The sequence below is a fragment of the Protopterus annectens genome, chromosome 4.part0 (genome assembly GCF_019279795.1).
Source record: "Protopterus annectens isolate FY-2018-M chromosome 4.part0, PAN1.0, whole genome shotgun sequence".
In the NCBI taxonomy this organism is placed as follows: Eukaryota; Metazoa; Chordata; order Ceratodontiformes; family Protopteridae; genus Protopterus; species Protopterus annectens.
Window position 1 is genome coordinate 292,235,545 of NC_056733.1, and position 19,973 is coordinate 292,255,517.

Here is a 19,973-nt window from a genome sequence, read left to right on the forward strand (position 1 = left end):
AACAAATCTGAATTCACAACTTTAGTAATGTAGACCACTATTGGATATGACAACATTGGGTATCCTCTGCCTCCAGATTATACATTTTAATGAACTGATCAAGCTTTGACTTATTGTGGCTGACAGTGTTGAGTATTTTGGGGACCTCAGGATAATAATCTGTGCAAAGAAGATATATGGGTGCTCTGAAGTGGAACAAGAATATGCCCACTCTGTTCCATGCATGATCTAGTTCTGCATATGCTGGCTTATCTTCAATGGAATTGTTGTTATAACATGAATTACAAATGGCATAACTATGTACTTTTAGTTCTATATGTGTCAACAGGGTCTGTATCACTACATCGAACCAGCACTTCAAAGAATGCCATCGCATCAGAAATGCTGTTCATCAAATACCCCTCATGTGGGGGGGCTGTGCCCCCTAGATGCCTCTCTAATTACATATACCGACTCTAAGATCTCACTACCTTGAGGAAAGGGAAATCTTCACGATCCTCATTGTACCTCGATCTCAGTATGAATAGTCTGACAAATGGCATGTTCAATGTTACTGCACTGAAAATGCCATTCGCTGAACTGATTTTTCAATGAACTGATAGGGACCCATGCCAACATCCTGGTCAGTGTATTACATCTCTTTCTCTTTTTCCTTCTGTACATGTTATTTCCATACTGAGTTATCACCTTTACTATATGCCTCCCTAGTTCATTGGCAACTATTACTTTGTCAGTTCTGAATGTTAAACCTGAGACACAACAAATTTCTTTATTGAAAATAAGATAAAGAGTACTTATTTTTAATAAGGACAACATGTCATTATAAGATCTTTCAGTAACCACAGTTTAAGTCAGTTTTAGTACATCTCTTAAATTCTATTACTTCTTCTGCCATGAATTACTGCAATCTTACCCAAAAAGAACTGTTTAATTCTTCTAGCAATTATTTAGGCTTTTCTGGTAAGTATGTCATATTAAACATATCTACTATATCTAGATTGTTGGCTTATCTTAACTTCACTTTAGGGTCAAGTTCTGCAGATTAAATATCAACATCTTCCACCTCAGAAGTGCCTTCTCCTACTCCCACCTAATACAATTTATCTACAACTCCAACATTTAGCTTCACCATACGTTTACCTAATTCTCCTTCACATTTATTTACAGTTATCATTTTTTCTCATAATCCGATCAGCTCTATCTCTCTCCCCTTCTCTAAACTCAATCTTAATGTACATTTGCCAGTTCTACACCTTTATATAATAGACTCTGCTCCATTTTATTACCTATTTCATTTGTATAAATATTTTTGTTTTAATAACTAATGCATTTTATGATTGTCTTCATTATCACCTAACAAAGTATTTTATAATTCTGCAACAATTGTGAATATTATTCTTATGATTACATGGTTTATAATTTCATTGTACAATTCTAGATTTTCTACTAGTAATTGGTCTGGGTTGTGTGTGACAATAGTCTTTGGAGGAATGTACCTGCACAGATGTATGGGTGAATAAATAAATAGACATGCATTGAATGTTGTTATACACATGCTATTTCAGACAGTTCCTATATATCATTTATGCACCTGAAAGTACTTTTGACCAATAGCAACTATCCATTCTCTATTAGAGCTACAGTTCCTATACTGGTTCGAATGCCATCTATTTGCAATACAATAACTTTTTCACATCCTAGTATCTTAATGGTACACATCTGTAACTAGCTGTGAATAATTTCAGACCTTGTTTTGTTCACAGCTCTAGTCTAAAACTAGATCTTCCTGTAATAACATATTATTAGTATATATCCCAGACCTACTAGGTGCAAACTTTGCAAGATACTACAATATACCTATAACCCGTTGTAATGCTTGCTCATTGTTTGACTTTGTTAATTTCCTAGTTGGTCTAACATTTTTTCTTACAGGCTTCAGTCTCTCCAATCTTAAAATATAATCCATGTAATACAAACTTGCCACTCTAGTTTAGCATTTTCTGTCATTTAGCTTGAAATTATGCTGCACAATCTTGTCAATTTAGCAGTTAAATCATCCTCTTGACCTGACCTTCTTTTCTGTGCCTCCAGACTAATAGATTATCACTTATATTTGCAATAGCTTTCACGCTTTCAACAGCCTCTACAACAACTCTTAGGACTATCTTCAGTGATGAAAAACTACAAAACAGAAGTCTGAAGAATCATTGCTTTTCAAACACCATATTAAATAGACATTAGAGCTTTATTTTATGGGCGGCGCAGTGGTGCAGCGTTTAATGCTGTCGCCTCACAGCAAGAGGTTCTCCGGTTCGGGTGCCTTCTGTGTGGAGTTTGCATGTTCTCCCTGCGTTCGTGTGGGTTTCCTCCGGTTTCCTCCCACATTCTAAAGACATGCTTCTGGAACGTTTCTCCCCGGGCCTCCGCTGAAAACAGGATCTGTGGAACCTAGTCGGACTTTCCCAGTCAACAAATGTTAAATTAAATAATTCTACCAGCATTGCTACTCTGTATTTAATACTGAAAAGAACTTATGATTTGCATTTCCAAGGCCACTTCTTCTACAGTAAGCAAAGCACAGTGTGATCTGATTTAAGTATTTGACTTGGATACTGTAGAGCAATACATACATGAACCTTTTCTTGTATTACACAAGAAGCCATGTCATTCAATAATTCCATTGGCTTTACATTCTCCTTGAACACCTAATAATTCCCTTCATTTTAAGCCCTGCTGAGGTCTATTTCTGAAAGCTCCCAGTGCTGTTCTTAGAGACCATATCAATGTTATAACATTAGAATATATTTTATATGATAGTCTCCTAGCAAACATCCTAAGTATGTAAATAAATCTGTATATTTAAGACAAGCATAACTTAAATGACTCTGTACAGTGTCTGAGACTCATCAGTGACTATGTTACTGTCCATGCACATTTTTATTTTGCTTTCACAATCTGAATTTATTTTACTATTCCCAAGTTCACACAGACCAAACAGCTGCACATATTAGTATTAACTTTCATAGGTGCTCAGATTTGATACAGATCTTGTAGTTTTTATGTTTATATTCAAGTTAGTAACTATTGGCTCAGTGATTTTGTCTGATACTTTGAATAGGTTAATACCGTGTACATAGCCATTTGTTCTCTGCCATTTGCCCTAAATACTTCAAATATATATTGAGAAAAATATTACACTTTGTAGCAGTTTCTGACTTAAATGTAACATCTTGTTTATTAATTCTTAGCTTTTCTTGCCAGCTTTCTGACTTGCATTCATGTTTCATTGCCTCTGATACAAGTCTAGACTTCATTATCAATTCCTTTCACAATAATACCACCCTCCAGAGTTATTCTTTGGTGCAACTCATTTTCATGTTTTAGATCTATTATATGCAAATTCTTTAAAATATACATCTTTTACTTTCCTTATCTTTGAAAGTGGCCTTTCTAGTATACATTTTATAATTCTGATTAAAAACAGGACAATGCTTTTTCTCATGCTTATGCATATATCTAGCACATGACTCAAGCTTCAACTGTATTACGCTTTCTTTGACCTCATGGCTTTCTTTCTTGCCTTTCTGACAGTTACAACACATTTTGACTCATATTTTATTTTACTCAGTTCTGTTTCCTCAGTTAATTTTACATCTGCCTTTTTGTTTCACTAGTTCTGCTTATATATATATATATATATATATATATATATATATATATATATATATATAAAATGATTTGATACCACCACATCCATTTCATTTAATAGCATACTACTTATTTAATTACTTACTATAATACAAATTACTGTGTATTTTATTAATGAATCATGCAACATAAGCTCATATTAGAATCTCTGGCTCAAATCTTTGGTTAGGTAATGCAAGCATCTACCATCTCTTTGGCATCTTATGACTTTGTAAAAGCAAATGTCATTCAATGGGAAGTTCTTTCTAGGTTCATAATAATTAATGAAATTCTCTCTAACTGTTGCTATTCTGTATTTTTTCTCAATCAGCCTGCATCCTGTGAAAAATAAAGTCCAGGATATAAAACTTCCAGTTTTATTCTAAGTTGCCTTTTGGTGAGGAAACTTCTTATTGCTGCAGCTGAAACATTTTCTAGATTCTACGTCTGTACTTCCTAACATATAATTGTTTTGAGCCAAATATTCCACCAAATACTTTCTCAGTTCTGATACCACATAATGTATAAGTACTTGTCAAAATGTTTGCTAAAGGACATGGACAGAGTGGATCAGCTTCTAGTCTGCATGAGTTGTTCAATTACACTACCTTCTAGAAAGAATGTAAAACACATCATATGCATTTCCTTAGCTAGAAATTTCCATATTTAAATATCAACATTTCATATACTGCACTATTATTGCTTATTTTAATTTGTATTCATTTTTATTTTTCTTCCCCACATTTGAAGGATCCTGCCTGATGGCTCAACTATTTGCATCCAGTTGACTCATTTGTTCAGTTAGGAGAGGAGACAGGCATCCTTGGGCTAGGTGGAAGTTCTTCAATACACTAATTCCTTCCCAAAAGCCCTATCAAGTCATCCATTCCTTGGCAGTGACAGTCAGTTAATAGGGTATGGATCAGCAAATTGGTCCTTTAGACTGGAATATCACTAGTCTGCCTGCAGAGTCATAATGGCTGCCTGATTGGGGGAAATGATGTGCACCTCTATTTGCAAACTCAGCAGAGAAGTTCCTGCCCAATATTGTGCAAGTCAAATAACTCAGTACATGCAAGGGATACACACAGCCATGGCCAGCTATCACCAGTACAGTGGGCCTAGTATCCTCCTTCTCTCAGCTGGTGTTTGATGCTCAGGCTCATGCTCACTGCATTGTTCATTAGATTCCCATGCTGCTAATCAAGTATGAGTCATCTGAGTAGTACTCTGAGCTCCATCCGTCTATGTCAGATTCTTTATTGCTTTATTTGTATTCTACAAGATTATGATTGCTTATGATAAACATGAATTGATTAATAATATTTTACTCTGATAGACTATTGTGTTCTACCCCTTCCAAACATACACCATTTACCTATGAGGTTATACTGGCTGAGATTTATAAACATTTGGAATAAGGCACAGCAGAAAATTATTACAAGTAGTGACTGCATGCAGGGTGAGTGCAAATCAGATACACAGGTGGCCTGATGGCACAAATGTGAGAAACAGTGCTGCAATGCAGTGCATCTAGATGAATGCATGATGATATGGAAATGAGGAACCTCATGCAAATGAGATACAGTGATTAGATAAATGGATAAATGACAACATCAAACATGGCAGAGCAATTCAGAAATGCATAAAACAAATGTACTGCTCTACTACACAAACCAGTTCTGGTCACCAGGAAGCATTGGTACATGCTATGAATATGTTAGAAACAGCATGCAATACATCTTAGTGGCCATCACTTGTGCCAGTGGCAGAGATGTTGCATTCTGTGGTTAACTGTTTCTTTGCAGAAAGTGCCAGCAGTGTCTTATATGTCATTAACAGTCCAGAAAACAGTGGACTGAAACTGGTTGGATAGGGACACCAAATGAGAACCAACTGAGCTGTGCTACATACAGGCAGAATCAAGGGAATGCCAAAAATGCCTATCCATGTGTACACAGAGATATGTGCAACATTAAAGCTACAGGCAACTTTCTGAAACATACAAAAAACATACTAGACAATCTACAGAATACATATTAGGTACATCAGAGGCATTAGGATGACTATCCTATACCAGTCTGCATCATGAGAGAGAGAATATCTGGTTGAGTACAGAGCCACCAATATACAGGCGTTCTACAACATTTCCCATTTCTTTGAAGTTCTAGGAGCCACTGATTATGGGTCTATATCAGCATTTCGAAAATTTAATAGTTCGAATCACTAAATATCGAACTGAAATGATTGAACTATTAAATTTTCGAATGCCGATATAAAAAAAAACAAACAAAAAAAACCTAAAGGGTGTAGGCAGGGGGACAAGCCCCCATGCACCCCCACACCCCCCATTACTTAAATATACCAACCAATAGACTGCACTACATTGTAGTAAATGGAAATCTCCCCTTACGGAGATTTCCGTTTACCCGTTCGATGTTCTGCACTTTTGGCATTCTCGCGTTGACAATATCGTATTCGATATTGTCGATGTTCGCAATGCTGATAGGAACCCCTGATTACATATATATTGCATCAAGGCCTCGCCTGCTTTACAGGGTGTCAGATACATCATACAGAAGGGTTTCCACTCTCTTAAGTGTCAGGTGATTTCTAATTTTCAGAGTATAATCCATAATTTGCCCATGTGCCACCAAGTTAATTCCCATGATTCTAATTTCTGGTATACATCTGATCTTTACCAAAGTATTTTGCAAGATATATTTCCACAGAGTCATCTACTCAGCAGGTCCACATGTAGGAAGTTACAGGGTCCACTGCATACAGTTACCATGCAGTAGGGTAGCAAGCCATAAATAATGTTGTCACCACTGTGTATTGCAGAGGATGCTTGCTGTGCACTGAAACCATGGATGATGACTCTCATCTGCAAACCCCAGAGCATGACAGAGATGGCATACAACACTACTCATGCAGACCCCCATAACATGGTAGAATGGGCTTTTTGTCAACCTAAGGGAATTCCACTGCCTAGACATCTCCAGTGCAGCACTGCAGTATTCACCTGAGACTGACAGACAGACTTTTTGTAGCGTGCAACCTGTTACATAACATGATTTTGCAGAATTGTCTGTCTCAGCAGGACCCACCATACCTGCTAGAACAGCAGACAATGAGCAGGACAATCAGTCAGAGAAGGAACAATCAACAGCATGACCATGTGGGATGTAGGCAGAAGCAAGTATAAGGACCACAACTATGAGCCATATAGATAGCACAAAATAAAATGTTGCATGCATTATCAAACCCAAGCCATGCAATATAGTGCATGAGCTGGCCTCACCATGTATCATATATTGCCTTACTACTCAGGTTATAGTGTGTGCTGGACAAAGTCATCATTATTTTGAACAGGTGCGAAGACTCAGTGGAAGAAGACAGCATTCCTGACATATGGACCATGATCATGGGAGGTGGATACAGTAACCACACAGCCTAATAATAGGTTATGTGGAGGCATGGATCACATCCTCCAGTGGTATGGTGGAGCTGTTGTGTCTTGTAATGAACGCTGGTGGCCTACAGTTTTGGGGTTTATGTGGTTTGTGGTAGGGATGGCATAGAATTATGAAATTAGTGTCCTGTAATATGATGTCTCATGTTAGCAGCCATCAGATATATGGAGTTCATGACCCGTATGATAACCACATGTAGGTGTGGTGTTCTGTCTGGTTATAGAGGATATTGATAGTATAGAACTATGGGACAGAAAGCATGCAGTCTTCTGAGATGTCCTAGGTGTTGATACTGATGGGTTTAGGTGGCCACATATGTGAACCCAATCACAGCTGGGTATGTAAACCACAGCTGACAGCGATGCTGTCCCAAAAATTGTCTGTTTGAACTAAGAATGTCCAACCTTTGATTGGCCAGCTTGCATTTGGGCACTTCCATGGCTACAGACAGCAGGGTCTGCACAGGCAGAACACAGGATGGTTATTATCTGTCTAATGGATGCACCAACAGATGTCATGTTAGGTACCAGTGAAGTAGACAGCACCATTAACTCCTAGTCCCTATACTCCATATCACTGCCCAGGCACTGAACTACATCGCATAAGGCTATGCAGTTGTTGCATCTCAACTCACAAGCCTTCCTAGGCACACACACATGCACACACACACACACACACACACACACACACACACACACACACACACACACACACACACACACACACACACACACACACACACTGTCTTGGCCTGGATCTCTAACTTGCATATGTGTCAAATATTGCACCCAGATCAGGGATAGAGTGGGCGCCCTGGCAGCACTGCACACCACCATGCCTCCTCCTTCTGCAATGTATGGTCACTTCAATGTAGCTCTCAGATGCTTTACCCTATCCCAGCCTTGCACATTACAACCCTAAAAAAACCTCTCCCTACCAATTCCACTACACAAGACACTTGCATGCAGTATACATACAGCGCCACTCATGCACACAACTCTTACCTAGTCCTTACTTTGCCTCTAATCCTAAGCCACAAACACACACACACACACACACACACACACACACACACACACACACACACACACACACACACACTCAAACATCTAATGCCAACCCCACTTTTTGTAGCCAAAAGCACTTCATTAATACCAAAAGAACATTTTACAATCCTGCTTCGGTAAATTCACTGTTCAGCAAGATGTGGATTTGGTAAAAGTACAGCAGTTCAGTTTCACAAGAAAATGCACAATCCGCAGAGTGAATTGCCTCTGTATACATAGTCTCTGAGGAATTTATTTAAGATTTTTATCTTTATCATCTTAATCTTCTGTAAAACTGACATACCCTTACCACTCCTTTTATCAAGCTGGAATCTTATGTGTCTCACCCATGCCCTTCAATTACCTAATTTCTGTAACTACAGGAAATACTTTCAACACCCAGTACTTTCTCCCCCATACAATATGTGGCTACTGCTGTCTTCCCCTTGCCATCTTACAGGAACTATAACCAACTTCATCAAATGGTGTGCTAGACCTAATATTGTATGGAAAATCTCAAATACATTTAGTAACACCTTCCTAGTTCTTGTTATAACCACAGAGTAATCTGGGAATCAACAAATACCCATCAATTTATCCACTTGAAAGATCTTTCATAAAACTAAGTCTAGCTTTTGTGTCAGTGCCTCTATTACTATCAGGAAAAAGCAGATAATAAAAATGTCAATCATTGTCATATGTTAAAACCACAACTATTTGTGAAGTGTCTTTAAAATGAATACCAAAAAATTCACCCACCAGGTTTCACTCTTGAGATGCTTTCTTTATATCTGTTTCTCAAACACACAGTAATGTGGTTATGACTGGCAATCTGGATATACTCCTCTATTTATTACCCCTTTTTTAAAAATATTCTTATCCACTACTATTGGTATTTATTCAACTTTCAGTATCACAAACACATCGATTTTGAAAATTATTCCAGCCACTACCCTTTTCTCTCTCTCGTGTACTGAACATACAAGAATATACTTTACCAAGAAATTAAGTCCTCATTCTAAACATTACTCTTTTACTTGCTGTATCTTTAAATTCTGCATGAAGCAAACTTTATATTGCTTTATAGCCCATATTCCTATTAACATTTTGCATCTGTATATAATCTAATACTATTAGCATTCATGTTTGGTACTCTAATGACAACAGAAATGTAACTTCCTTATTTAAATGTTTCTTCTCATAATAGCTTCCATCATTACTTTTCTGCCAAAATGATTTAGAAACTTTTGATCCTTTAGCTTCATCATCTTGATTACAACTTCCTTCTTCCCTTATTAGTTTTTGTAATGCCCAAATGCCCTTTAATTTCTTTCTTACTTGTTTCTATGCCTCTTTTCATAGGTTTTTACAAACCTGCTGTCACAATCGCTTAGCATCTTGACCCTGTTCACGTCATCCTTAATTATTTTATGCTGTTTTTCACTTTTTGTTTTCACCTAGGGTCTCCACACTATCTCCTGCTATTTCATGTTATTCCTCTATGATGACTTGGTTAATTTTGTAACGTTACTGTCTCTCTTTGTATTCATAGCTTAGATCCCCACATAACACGCATTTGTCTATTTCAGTGCAGTCTTTTACAGCAATGCCATAACTTTTACATTATATTTTGCTGTAAAAGCTTTACTAGTATGACCTCTTGTCCACTCCTCTAACATTATATGCACTGAAGGCTGGCCAGGATATACAGTAGGATATATCATAGCCATACTTTCTTAATCACTTTCATTATGATGGGAAAGTGATGGAGTTCATCTCACTGTATATATAACAGGGCAGGGGATTCAGAAATGCCGCTTGGCAATCAAGGCCAAGCTACCACTATTTATACTGTGTGCACGATGAACCCTGACACTTATTACACATGTATGTGGTCAGGTCATTGTGCAAGGTGAGCAGCTCCTCACTGTGGATGCAGTCAAGAGCCGTGGCCAGATTGTGCTAGAAATGTTCACCAGGAGGAAAATATTAGGGATAACTAAGGATGGATGTAGAGGTTATACTAGAGTAACAAACCACAGGGATGGGAAGAAGGTTGCAAAAGGAGCCACCACAAAAGCAGGGCTGCAGAACACTTTAGCGATGGGGGTATGATAAGCCTTGAATTTAGAATTATGAGAAACCTAGGAGTGGTTAAATACAGTAAAGTAACATGATATACCATCCTACACCGGTCCTGACAGCATCAGAATTTGATCACTGTACCTGTACTATACTGTGACTGTCATTAAAAAAGGAAAATATGAAACCTTGAGGAGAGCTGACACATCAATGAAGTCCACTTGCATTACAGCCTCACTTAGCAAGATGAGCCACTGAAGCACTCAGAGTTAGAAAACACACATTTCAGGGAAATGTAACACATCTGCAGACTGATAGCAAGAAAACAATGATAGACCTTGAGAGGTACGACCCTATCCTTTGTTAGTGATGCTCACTATGCCACTGCATTAACTAGGGAAGTCACGGAGTCACTAATATGGAGGGTGTCAAAAATGCACATTTCAAGAGAATGTGACATTCTTGTAGACTGACAGCAAGAAAAGCTCACGGTAGGCCTCAATGGATTTGAGTGCATGCCTTTATTAGCAATATTCTTTATATCAGTGCATCAGCAAAGGGAGGCACACAAAAACTTAAACTGAAGGTGTCAGAAAACATTTAAGGGGGAATTAATCCAGTTACACACTGAAAACCAAACATTGTAAAACAACACACAACCTGCAAAGGATTATAATCCTCGACCTAGTACAACGACACTGTACAAATGACTTCATGAGTACACTTAACCATGGGAGCAGTCAGACTAAAGACATTAGCTTATTTAAAAATGGCATGGTGCCCTGCATCAGTACTCAGCTTATTTACACTGACGGCAATATCTGTAGTGCATGTTATGGAACAGACTTCATTTTTGCCGTAAGATAAGAATTGCCACTTCTGGCTGATTACATATGGACACTGACGCTGCTCTCTATGACCTGTCTCACAGCATATGACCACTGAAAGATGATTTTGTTTTACAAGCTCTTTCTGGACATGTGCTTAACATGTTTACCTACTTTTGACTAGATTACACATTGAAAATGGGAGTATAGGACAGAGATGTAAATGGGAAGCAAGGAGAAGACAGAACACAGACTGAGCCAATAAGGAATGAGCATGGTGGAGGTGGAGTAAAACCATACCTCTCAACGTCTTAGCTCAATAAACCTAGAAAAAAATTAAAATAATTGTGGCAAAATCCATGACAGATGTTTTTATATTGCTTGTAGTAATTTTATATTGATTTTATTTTAATATTATTTGATTTAATAATTTTACACTACAATTCAAATATGATGGCCGTTGAATGATATGAGTAGGAGTCTTTTTTGGGGGGATAGCTGCCCTTTATTTTTAGGAAAAGGAAAGTTGGGGAAAGAGGTCAGGGAAGTAAGAGGTGGGTAAGGGTGGGGAGTTTGGCAGCAGTGAAAGACAGCCATGACTGTCAGAATATGGGGTAACACAAGGGTGAAGTAGCTATCAGACAAACAGAGGGAAACCAATAGTAAAGGGAGGACTGTACAACATACAGGGTTAGGCATGGACACAAAAGAGAAGGGAACACGAGGCTGAAGGATAGGGTTAGGTGTTCACAGATACAATCTCTGCCAGCTTAGATCTACTAGGAGGCTACTCATTATCCTAGATACTATCACCACTGGTTCTTGCCTCAGAAGGTGGTGTCAACACTAGGCAGGGAGAAAATCAATGAGTTACACAGCATGGTTTCCATGTGTCTGCTTCAGGCATCCAGGTTTCTGTCTATTATCACCTCAACAAGCACTGCCAACTCTTGATGGGTAATAAAGATATCACATTCACTTGCAATGCTACCAACGTGTATCCCTGTACCATCCTCTGTTGCTGTGCTACCTGACAGATGACAAAGGTGTCATATTTACCTGCACTGCTACAAGCAGGTACCCCTGTACCACCATTTGTTACTTGGTTACCTGTTGCAAGTGGGGCATGAGGTGTGTAGTCAACTGGAACAGGCTGGGATCCAGATGTGTTGTGTGATTTTGGTGATGGTGACAACAGGCCTTGCCAGTGAGACTGGTGCAGGGTGGTGTACTGCTGCTTATAATAGCAAAGGAAATGGAGATAAACAAGCAAACAAATAACATAAACCTAATAAACGTATGTTAGAGAAATAATGGTGACAAAATAGGTAAGAGAGGAGAAACAAAAACACAATGAAAATTGTATTCTTAACTAGACTGATAATAATACAGTTAAACATAATACATATTTAATATTAGGACTTAAACAGGGATTTCATCAACCTGTTTTTCTAAATATAAGATATAGGTGGATAAAGCAAAAAAACAGCCTCATATGCAGTCTGACATAATAGAATATTAATGACAGAAGTTATTCATTAAGACATCACATTTGTGCTTGTAGCCAGTGATGCAACACAATAATAAAAATAAAAAAAACAGATAAAATATACAAAGAGTACCCAGTCGCCTTTGTTCAGAAAAGCAGAAGCTCCAATAACTGTATATGAACAAAAGAACTCTGACCAGGCTTCCAGTGTTAAAACTTCCTTTAATGCACAAGCGCTTTCACAATAAAGCTTCTTCAGGTGCTAGTAAAAATCTACAAATCCAACACTCTTTAAACAGTCATTAATGAGCATATGACCAGACACATGATAAAAATACAATTAAAAATAATTAAAAATAAATACCTGTGCTAAAAACAGATGTTTAATAAACTCTTAAGAATAGTAAACAGACGCTTATAAAGTGCTTATAATAATATATATATATAAACATATAAAACACATATAAAAACATAAAATAAAACTGCAAACATCCCCTACGCAAGGGTCTGGACTTTAAAATAGGTCTCAATGGAACATGTTCATAGAAGCCATGTCCTGCATCCCCTCTCATTCCAACTATCCACTTGGGCTCTATTTCCTCTGTTAAGTTCCTTAAGTCACCACTTCTTTTGTTTTCATCTACCATAGATATCACCATAAGCTTAAAGTTACATGTCTCATCAGTATTCATAACATGTTTTGCCAGATATTTATTTTTAATTATTTTGAATTGTATTTTTATCATGTGTCTGGTCATATGCTCATTAATGACTGTTTAAAGAGTGTTGGATTTGTAGATTTTTACTAGCACCTGAAGAAGCTTTATTGTGAAAGCGCTTGTGCATTAAAGGAAATTTTAACACTGGAAGCCTGGTCAGAGTTCTTTTGTTCATATACAATAATAAAAATGTGTATATGCAAACTAAACAGGCTGACTGGACATGGAATATGTCCATCACAGGTGACAGGAAAGGGACAGATACTTCTATAGTATATTGTGAAATGCCCAGAAAAGTACTACTTATTGATATTACATGTATGGATCATGGAGAAGTGCATTGATATTACTAGGATGAGAAATATAATTTTCCATAACAACAGAACATTTTGGGGGATTGAACCCACAGCCATCCTAAAAATGCCAAAGCACACAGATTACACATGATGATCCTCTTGTCTACCTATGCAGGAGGAAGTATGCAGAAGTACACTTCTAAAATTGCAGTCATACTAATGCCTTTGAGCTGTAGCCAGTAGTGACAGATGTGGTACTGTTGTATAAAAGCTATACGTAATAGTTAATATGAAAACAGAGACATTTATATAGCATGTGTCTGGTATTTATGTATGCAGCACCTTTACTATAGTGTATATGTTTAACTCTTTTATAGTTATGTTATAAAGCTATGTGCAATCAGTTGCATTTTCATTATTGCCATGGCATGCTGTGCCCACCTCAATTTGGCATCGTAATCCCCTGCCCCTGGCTGCTCTGTCTCAGCTGTCACTGCCTGTAGTGCTGGTAACTCCTGGCCTTGTAAAAGGCTACCCTTCTTCCTAACTGTAATACTGTATAACACAGTACACACACAGACACACACACATATTTTGGCACATGGGGCAGGTCAGAAAAACCTAGAAAATATGTAGATAAATATAAAGGAAAAGTATAAAATAAGCAACTTATGTATGACCCCCCAAAAAGTTTTATAGACAATTGTGAAACAAGCAAAAGGAATTGAAATACCACCAAAAAAGAGATAGATACATTTTGGAGAAATATTTATGAAGATCCTGTGGAACACAACAAAAATACTAAATGGATATGAGGAGTAAAAGAAAAAAATAAGTTCAAATGTACAGTATATGAAATGGGAGGAAATAACAGCAAGAGAGATTGAAACAAAGTTAAGAAAAGCTCTTATTTGGAAAACCTCAGGCCCAGATGCAGTACCTAACTTCTTGCCAAAAGTATTAACATCTTGACATGAAGACTTAGTCATGAGAAAGAATTATTTATATGCACACCCCAAACAGGCACCAGCCTGGTTAAGAACAGGAAAAAAACAGTACTCCTACTTAAGAATGAACATGCAAGCTATCCTAAAAACTATAGACCAATAACTTGCCTTCCAAAGACATATAAACTATACAGTGGAATTGATGCCGGCAGATTTTATAGTCATTTCAAAGAAAACTCAGTCACGGCAATAAAACAAAAGGGTAATAAATAAAAGTCATATGGAACAAAGGGTTATTTGTTGTTAAATAAAGTCATAATGGAAAACTGTAAAAACTGTAAAAAGGGAAAGAATCGAAGTGTGGCATGGATAGACTATAAAAAAGCATTTGATAGTATCCCGCATTCATGAATAAAAGAGTGCTTAAAAATGTATTAGATACACCCTACACCGATCAGTTACATTACAATGACCATGAAACAGTGGCAAACCACTTTGCAATTAAGCCATGATAAAGGACAAATTATTATTCCAAGGATAAAAAATCAAAGGGGGTATTCCAGGGTGACTCTCTGTCACCACTGTTCTTTTGTCTTGCCCTTAACCCATTAAACTGTCTACTTAACAGAGTAGTTCATGGCTACAATTTGGCTCCCAGAAAGCAACAAGTGTAAAGACTTCTCATCTTCTTTTCGTCAATGACTTACAAATTGTATAGTTCATCAGATGAGGAACTGAAAGCACAACTGCAAGTGGTCAAAACTTTCTCAGATGATATAAAAATGTAATTTGGTCTTGATAAATGTGCAAAAGCAACCTTTAAAGCAGGAAAGTTGCAGCACCAAGAAAACATCAGCCGGGACAGGAATGTGATATAAAAGAACTTGAGCAAGACAGTGTATAAATATTTGGGATCTGATAAAGGATCAACATTAAAACTTGAACATGATAGTAAGGAATATTTTAGAAGACTAAAATTAAAACTGAAAACAGCATTGACATCTAGGAACAAAGTCCAAGCTATAAACAAATTTGCTCTTCCTGTCCTAACTTAGTTTTGGAGTGATTGAATGGGCCCAAAAAGTGTTGGCTAGGTTGGACAGGAAAACAAGAAGGATGATGCTTCATGCTCATCAAATGATTTATAAAAATCAGTGAGTGTATACTAAGACTACATATTCCCCATTCTGAAGGAGGTATGGGCCTCCTTGAAATTGATTACATGTACAGATCTGCAATCATGGGACTGCAAACCTCACAAGATCCAAATGTAGTGAAAGTTTTGAAACATGAGGAGAATAAGTCCAAGATGACTTCCCTTCTTAGTTTAGCAGAAGCATATTGGCGCCAATCAGGAATGGAAATCAAACCAGAAGTAGACAAAAATCAGGCAGCAACTGAATGTGACAAAAAATGAAAGAAAGAATATAAGATGAAGGATCAAACGAGAAGGCAAAAAATGTTGAAAATGCATAAATATAGTTGGAAGTATAGAAAATTCTTGGAACAGCTTCATGTCAATCAGAATCGAAGGTAGGAATGGTTAAAGAGAGGTGAATTTAAACCAAAAGACAAAGGTTGATATTGGCAGCCCAGGACTGTGGACTATGTACACATTGGTTTGCAAAGTTCATTGAACGTATGGGAGAAACAGATAAATGTAGGTTTTGTAAACCAGAATTGGAAACAGTCGCCCATCTTGTTGCTGGTTTTGATATACTAATGGCAGAAGGACTGTATATGACAGGCATAATAATGTGACAAGACTGTTGCATTAGGGATTGTGCAAACATAATACTGAAGTAGCTGAAAAACACTGAAAACCTGAACCACAAAGCATTATAGAAAATGATGAAGTTTATATCTCATGGGATCACCCATTACCAACAGTTCAAAAAACATTTGTGAGAAAACTGGATATAGTACTGAAATTGCTACACCCAGTGACTACAATGTCTTACATACAGAGAGACACAAAGTCATAAAATACCAGGATTTTCAGGCAGAAATTAGGGCAATGTGAAAGAAGGATGCCCAGAAAGTTCTTCTAGTAGTAGGAGTAATGGGTCTTATAAAAAAAATTTTACAATAGTACTTAGCTATGTTACCGATACATGTAACTCTGTATGAATTGCAGGAGGAGTCATTACTGGGTACATTGCAGGTGCTGTGAAAAGCACTTCTGGCTACCATTAAAGATTGAAACAATACTAATTTCATGAACTTTAATCATACTTTTACTTAGGAATGAGGTCCATTGCCATCATGGTATAAGAAACCCAAAAGACTTGGAGAAATTAGAAAAGACAGAATATCTCTGGATGTATCCAGAAATCTAGTATCTAGTGAAAGGGTGACAACAGCAGGCCAAACACACACACTCTCACACACACACACTTGCGTGTGCGCGCTCGCACACACACACACGCATACACACACACACACACACTCAGTAATGTTTCTGGTTTGTGACAGTACATTGCTGTACCCATGAAGGTTTGATTGTGTGTATTTGTAATGGGTGGCATAAGCCAGGGCTCCAGGGCATACCCAGCATCACCCATAAGGTGTCTCTGTGGAAGTCACCTCTGACAAACCACTGGTAAAGATCACATGTAAGCCATAGGTGGGAGCTGTGAATACTGCCTGGGTGGCCTGCACACACACTGTAGATGATAACCTGTGCATTACAGACTACCTGTAAGTTTATGGAATGATACCCTTTGCCATTCATGTACCATCTTCCCAGTTCACCAGATGGGGCCCTTATTTCAGTGTTGGTACAGTCTGTGTTCCACGGTATCTCTGACTGGATTCATTCTTCTACTTTGCCTATATATGGGAATATGGCCAAGTAGAGTCTAAAGTGGGCTCATTGCATGGAATTTAAACATTTCTGAATCAATACATCATCTTGTTTGGCCTCAGTATCTTACAAGGCACTTGATTATACTGTCATTAGCATTATTATACATGGTACTTCATTATACAGTCATTAGCATATAACGTGACCAACCATGTTATTTTGTCTGGCAGCATCATGTTGCTGGATTTTCTTAACTGTACACTCCCTATGTGTTGTCACTCATTGTGCACATTTGCTTACTGCAATGAGGGAAAGGTTTCTGAATCTGGTCAATTATTTCAAGCTTTTAACTTTTATTAAATACTGTTCAATCACCTATCACCAGTTTAGGCACACCACATTCTTGCAACTGCTAGTTTGCAACTGCATTTCTCTCCATCCCCTCATTCCTTCTCATAACACTATAGCAATCCCAGAACATTAACACCATGGTTCCTCATCTTTGTGTTTGGTCTGCTCTTTCCCAAAAGCTTTCTACTATCATCAAAGTACTAAAGTATAAGTCAGAATTAAACTGTCCTTTCAGAAAAGGACATTTCAGTTTTCTAAAGCATTCTGAGAAAATTTCAAGTCTTTTGGAGGATTATATGATAAACAAATGTAAAAGAAAGACTATAGTAGTAAACTATCTACCCAGAAATGAATTTATTCAGCAACACCGATATTTATAAGTATATGATAACACAAAGTATTTAAGTGTATGGATGAAAAAAGGGTTATGACAGACAGTATGTGGAAAGACTAAACAAAAGATAATAACAACTAAGAAGCTGGAATATCTCAACCGTACATATGAATAGTACGATATAAGTAGTTAAGATGTTTTAAGTCCCTTTAGACTTCATATGAGAAGTTAAACCAAGGTCCCATTTGCTTGGGTTTGGGTAGCTCAGGTGGATGTAAAAAATCCCATGGCATCTACTGAACAGAGTTGCTTTATTATATAAACATGCTTCCATCTTATTTTCATTATTTACACATTCATTATATTTACACTTTATATCACACTTTTAAAATTACAATAAAACACTTTACACATTTATTTTCCTAAACAGAAAAAAAAACAGTTTCATCCCCTATCCTTTCCTCCATAACAATTTTTTTTAAATCACATTATAAATCATATCTATATAATCATATTTATATATCATAAATCCTTATCATCCTTTATATGTTCATAGGTTCAGAGGTAAATACTAGGCTATCTGCCATTGCAGGCTATTTTTAACCTAGCCACTTTCCCTTTTTGCTCAAAATAAAAATCCCATTTGGTTATAGATTGGCTTTACCCATCCCATGGTTGATAATTATATAATTACCCCAATGAGAAAAATTGAGATCATACTACAGATACTTTTAGGGGACCCATGCATAGAATAAAGCATTTAGGAGCGTCCTCTGTCCATTAGTAGTAAAGGGGTAGTCCTGTGGTAAATGTTTTGTTTTCCATCAATAGATCTAAATTGCACATGAATACGGACAGGAATGAACCTCGTTTTATGTGGATGGGGATATACTTGTCCCTCCAAACTGTTCTGTTGATATTGCAGAAGATGTTTTGATACCTAGACTTAGCATTTCAAGTGCCATTTGACTTGCTGATATACAGTAAATCTATCACTAATGAGTTGGAGTATGTCTTGTATGCCAGACACAGGCACCTCTTAGAAAGTTTGTAGGATACTAAATATAGTGACAGGACCTTGAGTAGGTGCATGTAGGACATGTTGCTTATGCCTTGTATCCTTTTAGTAAGGTATCTCTATGGGCATTCCACGTGTTTCATGTGTCAGGACAGATACATGCCAAAGGGGACATTATATTCAATGAATGGCCTAATGAGGGGTGAGTAAAGGTAGGGGATAGCATCCCTAGATCTAAACACAATCCCTTTGTTTATAAGCTGTGCAGTATAGAAGGACTTTCTTACAATGGATAAATGGGGTAGATGACTTTCCGGAGAATACAATAATGCATTTTTTTCCTTTAGTTTTAGTCCAAGACTTTGACACCAGTTATTTATTTGGGGCAAACCTTCCAACAGGATGACTAAGTCATTAGGAAATTCAATGACTACTCCTACATTGCAATCCTGTGCAAACATCAGTCACAGCAGTTTGGTATTGTTTTTTTACTTTAGAAAAGTAGATGCGAAACAGGGGAATAAAAACACTTCATAAAACAATATATGATGCAAAGAAGAATAAAATATATTACAAAACCTTATACCTTATATCTAAGTAAACTTTTGGTGGTAATAGTTTCACAGAGACATGGCTCATGATCTGCTTTTAACATATATATATATATATATATATATATATATATATATATATATATATATATTCCCTATATTCAAATTATTGTTGAACCTGTCCAACAAACAGCGACTGGTTAACTTTTTCTATTACTAAAAATTCAAACTTAATGAAAGTCAGAACCAAGCACACACTGTGTTTGGCCAAGACATTGGTAAAGTCCCTGTTTTTAATAACCATCAAGTGTTCTCTGACTTTTTTGGGAAAGTCATCTAACAGT

General features: G+C 37.1%; 1 protein-coding gene across 1 annotated transcript in view; it reads right to left on the bottom strand.

The window, feature by feature from the left end:
- SUSD2 (sushi domain containing 2) overlaps window positions 1-19,973 on the bottom strand; it is a 1,008,194-nt gene that overhangs the window by 54,476 nt on the left and 933,745 nt on the right. The gene's annotated exons all lie outside the window — the stretch shown is intronic.